This window comes from Labeo rohita, chromosome 5 (assembly GCF_022985175.1).
Source record: "Labeo rohita strain BAU-BD-2019 chromosome 5, IGBB_LRoh.1.0, whole genome shotgun sequence".
NCBI lineage: Eukaryota > Metazoa > Chordata > Actinopteri > Cypriniformes > Cyprinidae > Labeo > Labeo rohita.
The window spans coordinates 33658247-33666540 of NC_066873.1; the positions used below are offsets into that span (position 1 = coordinate 33658247).

Below are 8294 nucleotides of genomic sequence, written 5' to 3' on the forward strand. Positions count from 1 at the left end.
TTAACCAACAAGTATGTGTACAGTATGTGGCAACCTGGTCTCACAACAAAAATGTACCGGGGGGAACATTTTCGTGAGATGTGAAATATGTACCAATAAGAAAGCTTACACATCACTGCAGTTTCCAACAGAAATTAACACTAGAGGCGGTAAAACAGCAAGTACTTGTAATTGTTTTTGTACACAGTTATGATTATATCTCCATTATGTTTCACTTTCCGGTGTTCTGACAAATAACGCTGCCTTCAGACATAATCAGATTATGCTAACACTGTATTTTTAATACTGTAAGGGTAGGTTTGGGTTGGGGTATGAGTACAGGACAGGGTAGAACAAATAGTCAGAACACTGGATATAACAAGCTTGCTCAGTAGCTCAACCGGCACGGAAGTGGACTTAGGATGCAGAATCCTTGGGTACAAATCCTGTGAAAAACACGACTCACAGTGAAAGAGCTGAAAGATGAGAGATTGATAAACAAGCTGAAACGGCATGTTTGCGATTGCGTTTTTACATCACATTCATTTTCGTCATGCTATTGAGTAGGTTTACAGTAGATGTAGTGCACATGGTATGTTATTTTAAAGCGTCACTGAGCATTAGAGTTACAGCACCACTCAATGAACATTTCAAGTCAGAACAGCTGTGACATACAAAACCAACGTCACGTAAAACGTGGTTGATACAGCTGCGAGCTGAAACTAACAATAAACACAATTTTCTACTAAAGTTGTCAAAAGGTACTGGGTTCGGTACTGAAATTTTAAAAGCATCCATTTCCAACTCACATTTGAGCGCTGTTGAGCCAATTTTTAAACATTGCTGACTGGCCACAGTGTTCACGCGCTCAACAGACATGACTGTGATTGGCGGATCCATCTATATGCAGATGTACTAGGGATCCGCTGACACACGTGGCTTTCAAATGCTCCCATTGTGTTTATGTGTGAGCGCTCGGTGAGGAGCGTGAAACGCTTATCATTGTAGCCAATCACAGTCATGTCTGTTGAGCGCGTGAACACTATGATCAATCAGCGATGTTTAAAAATCGTCACAACAGCGCTCAAATGTGAGCGTGAAATGGACGTTTTTAAAATTTCAGTACCGAACCCGGTACCTTTTGACAACCCTATTTTCTACCTATTGGATTGTGTTTTATTAATGTCTACACCTACTCCAATCCTAAACCGATTACTGTTTTAGCAACATTTCTGTTGGAAATTGGAGTGATACAAAATGTTTGGTACGTATTTTACGCCTCGCTAAAAAGTTCAGACAGGTACGTTTTCACCATGCGACCAGGTTTTGTGTCGTAGGCAGTGTTGGGAAAAGTTACTTTTAAAAGTAATGCATTACAATATCGCGTTACTCCCTAAAAAAGTAACTAATTACGTTAGTTACTTTTTATGGAAGGTAATGTGTTACGTTAGTTTTGCATTACTTTTGCGTTACATTTTAAATCTGGGCGAGGTTTGCTTGTTTGTTTTTAATATAAAAAGCTATTTTTGGCAAACGTGAAAGCCCTTTCACACCATAAGTAAAATGAATATACTTCAGGCTGAAGGAAAAGTACATTCACGTCTATACTGTAGAGCGCAGGAGAAGAAAGACACTTTTCACTTTTCAAAAACAATTTTCAGGAATAAAAAAAAAAGCAGTACAAATATTACTTATTAACAGTGTTGGGGGTAACGCATTACAAGTAATGCGAGTTACGTAATAATATTACTTTTTTTCAAGTAACTAGTAAAGTAACGCATTACGTTTGAAATTCTAAGAAAATATGAGTTACTTTTTTCCCCATTTATTAATTGATGAGTCTCCTGTTGGGAAATTGGGGGTAAACATGACATTACAGTATTCTAGACTAAATGTGAACATGCATTAATTCATCTAACTCACAAAAAACAGATTCAGTGTTACTCAAAATGAATAAAAACAGTGAAATGCAAACTCAGAATATGACGCAACCCTGCAATAATTAAATATGTTAAATAAAACAAATATTGTTTGAATGTTTAATCCCATTTTATTAACCAGTGTCTTTGCTGCTGACCTTCGATGATGCAATTCAGCCATACTAATAAGCAAAAAATTACTTTAAATAAACTAACATTTGTGCCTCATTTTTTTATAGCTGAAGAGTGATCTCCTGCATAAATGTACTTTTCTTTCAGTCTGAGGTGAATTCGTTTTACTTTTGGTGTAAAAGGGCTTTTACGTGAAAATTGTTTTATATTAAAAACAAAGAAGCAAGCCCTGCCCAGATTAAAAAGTAACTCAAAAGTAACGTAACGCATTACTTTCCATAAAAAGTAACTAAGTAATGTAATTAGTTACTTTTTCAGGGAGTAACGCAAAATTGAAATGCATTACTTTTAAAAGTATCTTTAACCAACACTGCTCATTAATATGGCTGAACTGGATCATCGAAGGTCAGCAGCAAAGACATTAGCTAATAAAATGGAATTAAATATTTGTGTTATTTAACATTTTTACTTATTGCAGGTTTGCATCATATTTTGAGTTTGCATTTTTATTCATTTTGAGGAATACTAAATCAGTTTGTTTTTTTTTTTTGTGAGTGAGATGAATTTATGCATGCTAATGCATTTTCACATTTAGTCTAGAACTACAGTAATATCATGTTTACACAGTGCACACAACGCCTCTGCACTTACTCCTGATTTCTCTCAACATAGGGAGAGAAATAGGTAAACAAAGTAACTGGTGTTACTTAAGTAACTTAACTAAGAAATTTTCTTGTAAATTAAAAAGTAATGCGTTACTTTCCTAGTTACTTGAAAAACATAATCTGGTTACGTAATTCGCGTTACTTGAAATGCGTTAGCAACACTGGTCGTAAGGTACACTCATAAGCACATCAGTTGTACACTGCACAATTTATAATAGTACTTTACGATTGTTGCTTGTCAGACTGTACGAACATGATGATCATGTCACGATGTGGGATCTCAGTTGTCATTAATGTCAGACAGTGAAGACGTATTAAAAACGGGTGCCCGCAAGAAAACGTGTCCACAAGTGACTGTGAGCCGCATTGCACGCGAGGCTGCTGAAATGTTGGCTATCACGAAAAGTCTATGAACGGCGGCAATACCCGCGTATTTAAAATGATGTAAGCAGCACGCACCCACACAAAAGCATGGCGCAACCGGTGTTTATCACAGCAAAGGCAACGAATAGGAATTCCGTGAGTGGGCCGGGAGCGCTGGATTTTACGGCGATTAGAAAACCGAAGACAGTTTGCCATTCGTCGAGAAGTCACACCGCAGGACTGTACGCCAAATCTTGTGACACTGGCATAATTTCGTCAGAGGTAAAATTTGATCGCAACGGTCAATAATCAGCTGTCTGTGAACAATATGTCAAACTAACAATCAAAGACTACAGAATTTAGCCTAGGATTGAACGAATCGTTTAGGATTAATGATTTTTTTTTTCAGACGGCCAAATCATGCAGTGTGCACCCGGCTCCTACACAATGCATGAAAAGTCTATAAAAATAGGGCCTTGTGTACATATAAAGGGATTCTTTGTATTAATTTGTCAAATGTGTTTTACTCATATTTTGAATTACACATTGCACTGTGTTGCATTTTAGGGTGAAACGTCTTCATGATCTATTTTTCTACTTTTCTTTCTATTCTTTTTCTTTTTTTTTTTTACAGGGAAGGCCAGCCCAATGCAACACGAACAGGGCTACAGTTTGTGGAGTAATTTGGCGGGAGAGTTTGTGGGTGTTATTGCAAACTCAGAGCTTTTTTTTTAACATTTCACAACTACTTTAACACATATAGTGTTGTCTCTTAACCTCCAGATATTTCCTGCTCTGAAGCCTGCGTGTTATCTTCCTCCTTTTACTTCCTCCTCGTGCTGGTGGCTTATTAGTGATCACACACATGCTGTCCGCTTCACACAAACACTCATCAGCGCCTGATACGTACGTGCCCCGGAGAGCCCCCGCGGAAGACCAGGCCAACACCAGGAGCCCTGAAGATCCAACCAACGCTGAAGCGAGCGGATCAAAGGTTTGAACATCATCTCAGCTAGGCTAGAAAGATAACACAAAAAAACTAGTATTAAAAACGGAAGAGAAGTAAAGAGAAGCAGCTGCATGGTGAGCTAAGAAAACGTCCGCTAACAAAATGCAAAATTAGAATTTACTTGTATGAAGTCTTCAAAAGGATTTTGCTCTTTTTCTCCATGCTTTTTTTCATATTTGATTTTTATAATTACCTGATATTTTGAGCTGGGTGCTGCTCTCCACTCAAGGACTCTCTTTAATCTTAAAAAAATGTTTCTAAGAAATTAAGAATCATTGATTATTCAGCTTGTCTGAGTATTTCTGACGAACAGAAGGAAGAGGGAAGACTGAAAGGGACAGAGCTTCCTGATCTAAACATGGTTTAATATCTTTTTTTTTCTCTTCAGGTCTTTTCACACATCTACCGGTCTCTCAATGATCTAGACTCTTCTCTTAGAGTATTTGACAGACTGTGGTTGACACTCGATTTAAGGGGGTGTCAGTTTGTCAAATACCCCAAGAGAGGGGTCACGAGTCTCCAAAGGACTTCGACACTTCGTTTGACACAAGTGACCCTGTTACACCCTCTGTGTGCAGCAGCGCATGTGTAAGTTTAGCTACTTATGCTTGTGCAAAATGTCTTTGGAAAAAATCAAATAAGAAGAACCACAGGATGTCTTCCATATAATTGAATCATTTATAGTGTGCGTTTGTGTTTATTAGCTCTATATTGCTGCAATCTTTCTGGATGGATGAACTGGTAGATTGGATACATAGATGATAAAACAACAAATGCCAGAAAAGTACCATTAATGCAGTGCTATCTGTATCAAAGATCATTATGTTATATTAAAGTACTCTTACAGTCTGAACATGATTTAGATAGCTTGTGTTTAGCATGCTGAGCATACTGACAGCTGCTGATGACAGTTTGAGTTCCTTGCTACAGAGTTGTGAAATTTGTGTTGCATTGTTAGTATGTGTTGTAATGCTTGTGGGAGTATGCTATCTGTTATCTGTTAGTATCAAACAGTAATTACTAATGGAAATTCATGTTAATACAGAAAGTACATTTGCAGTTCCAGAAAGAAATACCAGTACTTGTAAGGCTGCAAAAGAATGCCGTTTAAGTTTTTGTTAATCTTAGGTTTAGCATTTGGTCTTGCATCAATAAAATGTTGCATTTGAGTTACCACTGTCATGACACCCAGCACTCGTCTTGTTTTCTGTCGAGTGGGCATTACGCCATTCAGTACTGAAATGAGAATGCCAACTTTGAATTCAGTTCCTGAATTTATTTTAATTTGAACTAAGGCAGCAAACAGAATTTAAATTTTAAAGATCTTTCATATCACTTTAAATAAGTATTGTTTACCATTTTGTGGCGTGCAACCAAATCTGGGGGCGTGGCCAAATTCTGTTGAAGGGCAGCCAATTCTTCTGGATTTTGACCAACCCTGGTGAATTCTAGCAATGTCAGACAATGACAGCTTAAAAAAAAAAAAAAAAAAGTATACAAAAACACAAAGTCTTTGTACAAACAGATATTTTCTCCAAAAAAAAAACAAAGTATGAAAAGAGTCCCCTAGTAAAAATGTAATATATTTAAAAAGCATTTATTTCAAACAAATCTATTAACATATTTATTGACATATCGTTCAAGACTTGTTGATATAAAAAATTGTAATAAAACTTCATTTGGAGTACTACAGGCGCACAATGCACATTTCTTAATATTATGCGTAAAATGTGATTTAACGTCCCTATTGATGAAGATTGTATGAACTTGTAATAATTTCGGTCTTTAAATGCAAGATATTTAAAGAGTACATGAATAGTTGCTTGCAATACTTGCAATAGTTCCAGTTTATCACAATCAAATATACTTCAGTGTATCTTTAGTTGGCCTTCAGCACTACTTCCACAATTAAAAGTGCATTAAGTACAAAATTAGTTGTTTCAATTTAGCTAACTTTAAGTACCTTTTTCAAATACATTTTAGAACATTTATTTTTCCCTAGGTCTATATGTTAATTAACTCCAGAAATCAGTAGTGGGGAAACAGAACATAAAATTTTAATCAGAATGTCTGAGCAATATAAACACACTAATGGTCCTTGCATACATAATGAATGTTGTATTAATAAACAATCTTCTTTTGTAAAGTCGGTTGTTTGTATCAGAGACATGTGACCCTAGAAGAGCCTGAGGTTAAGGGTTATAAGGTGAATCTTAAGTTCACCCCCTGGGTTTTTTTGGATGCAGGACCTTTGGCATAATAGTCCAAAGCTTTAGGCTGTATTGATCTAAAGGTCTTATGCTGTGTGGGCTAACAACAGTAATAACATGCTTTGTGAAGTATTTACTTTGACTCACTCATTCACACTGATCCAGAAGGATGTGGTTTTAAACTTTCCAAACATGCAGGTGAGTTGAAGGTGCGTCATCTAATGTCTAATGCTCATGTCAAAGCAAGTACCATGTTCATATGCCATTTATATATGGGTGGGGGAGACAAAAAAAAGCTTTGGAATAGAAAAACACTGTATATTAAAGGAGACATTGGATGCAATTCACTTTTACATTCACAACCACCCTACAATGATAAAAATCCATTTATTCCTTTTTTCAATCCCCAAAAAACCTACACAGTCTCAATTATCAAGCCGTTTTGATTTCTTGAGCATACTGCCCTGGCCCTGCCCATGGTCACTGATGGACTGTCCCGAATTAGCATATTCCCCCCTTAGCCAGTTGTACGCTGTCCGTTGTTTTCTCCACACAGCTGAACAGCTGTAGCGACAACGTCTCATAACAGGGTTTCAGATACAAATATAAACAAGTGAAATTTAAGACTTTTTAAGACCTTTTTAATACCACCTTATACTAAATTTAAGACATAAACCTGTCATGGAAATATATACTATATTACATACATATATGTAATGTTTAATGTGTTTAAAGTAAAAAGAAAATTGCATTTCATTCATAATTTAAAATTTATTACTACAACATACAGTGGACTTTTCATATAAGGAGACAATATTACACACAAAATATCCCCACAAAAGCACCACATCACCAAGATTTTTGGTGGTGTAAACAATTTATTTTGAAGCAATATTTTCATCAGTGTTCTATCAGCTTTTACATACTCAAATCTACACGTTTTATTTACCTTTATAAAGGCCTATTTTTTAAACCTTTACATGTATCCATCACCTTTCATCTCAAATTATTACAATTTATCAGTAAATCCTATAGGGCTGTTACCAGTCGGATTAAACAATTTACACTGCAAAATTACAGCTGCTATAAATAATGTTATGAGATTAATGTTTTAAATACATTTATGAATATACAAATAAGAAATGTTGGGGGGGAATGCATACTTTTAAACATGCTAAACTACCAGTAGGTGGCGGTAAGTCCTATAATGAGTTATTGAGTCATTCATTCAACTGATTAGTTCAAAAGCTGAATCATTCAGTAACAAAACACTGCAGTGCGTTGCTTGGAGAATGTGTGATACTTCTGCTGTGATCCTTGTTTTGGAACAGTAAATACTGTTTCTAAAATGTACGTAACTTAACTACTTGACTAACTACTCATTTACTGAACTAAAATCAATGCAACATTTGCAACTGTGAGAATATTCAGCAAAATAGCTCCCTAACAGTTACTGAACTATATCATGTTATAAATAAACCACACATTTAGAATTTTTACCTCAGTGTGTTTCTTCTGAGTTTTTTTATGTGTGCTGTTACGCTTATTAGTTTTGAAGTCTCTCACAAAGAGACAGGCAGCATGATTTTGATACCAGAAACTATCCATTATCAATCATTGTTTACGTTTAATATATTAAAATCAGAAGAATCATTCTTGTTTCGATGCGTCGCTGGTTAACACTGAGAAAATTATATATAGAAAAAAAGTAAGTTCTACCTGTATTCTGCTACTGCAATTCTGTCTGATGATGACGCAGTAACTACTGCGGGGGGAGAAAAAAAATTAGCGGTAATGTGGCCAAAATATTTAGGACCCATCAAATCTGAATTTAAGACATTTTAAGGCCTTTTATTAGGAAAATGTTACTTAAGACATTTTAGGACCTTTTAAGGACCCGTTGACACCCAGTTGGACGTAAAAGTGGACAGAAGAGTCTTAATTTTCTCCAGAGCCATTTATGATGCAGTCGATTTGTTTGTTGTTGATGGTAATGCACCACCAAACACAACTAAAT

At 35.9% G+C, this 8294-nt stretch overlaps 1 long non-coding RNA gene across 1 annotated transcript; it reads left to right on the plus strand.

The window, feature by feature from the left end:
• Positions 1 to 3864: 3864 nt before the first annotated feature.
• LOC127164858 (uncharacterized) lies at positions 3865 to 5252 on the plus strand. The gene is made up of 2 exons (XR_007827711.1): positions 3865 to 4052; positions 4456 to 5252. It is a non-coding gene; the product is annotated as an uncharacterized LOC127164858 (long non-coding RNA).
• Positions 5253 to 8294: the final 3042 nt, after the last annotated feature.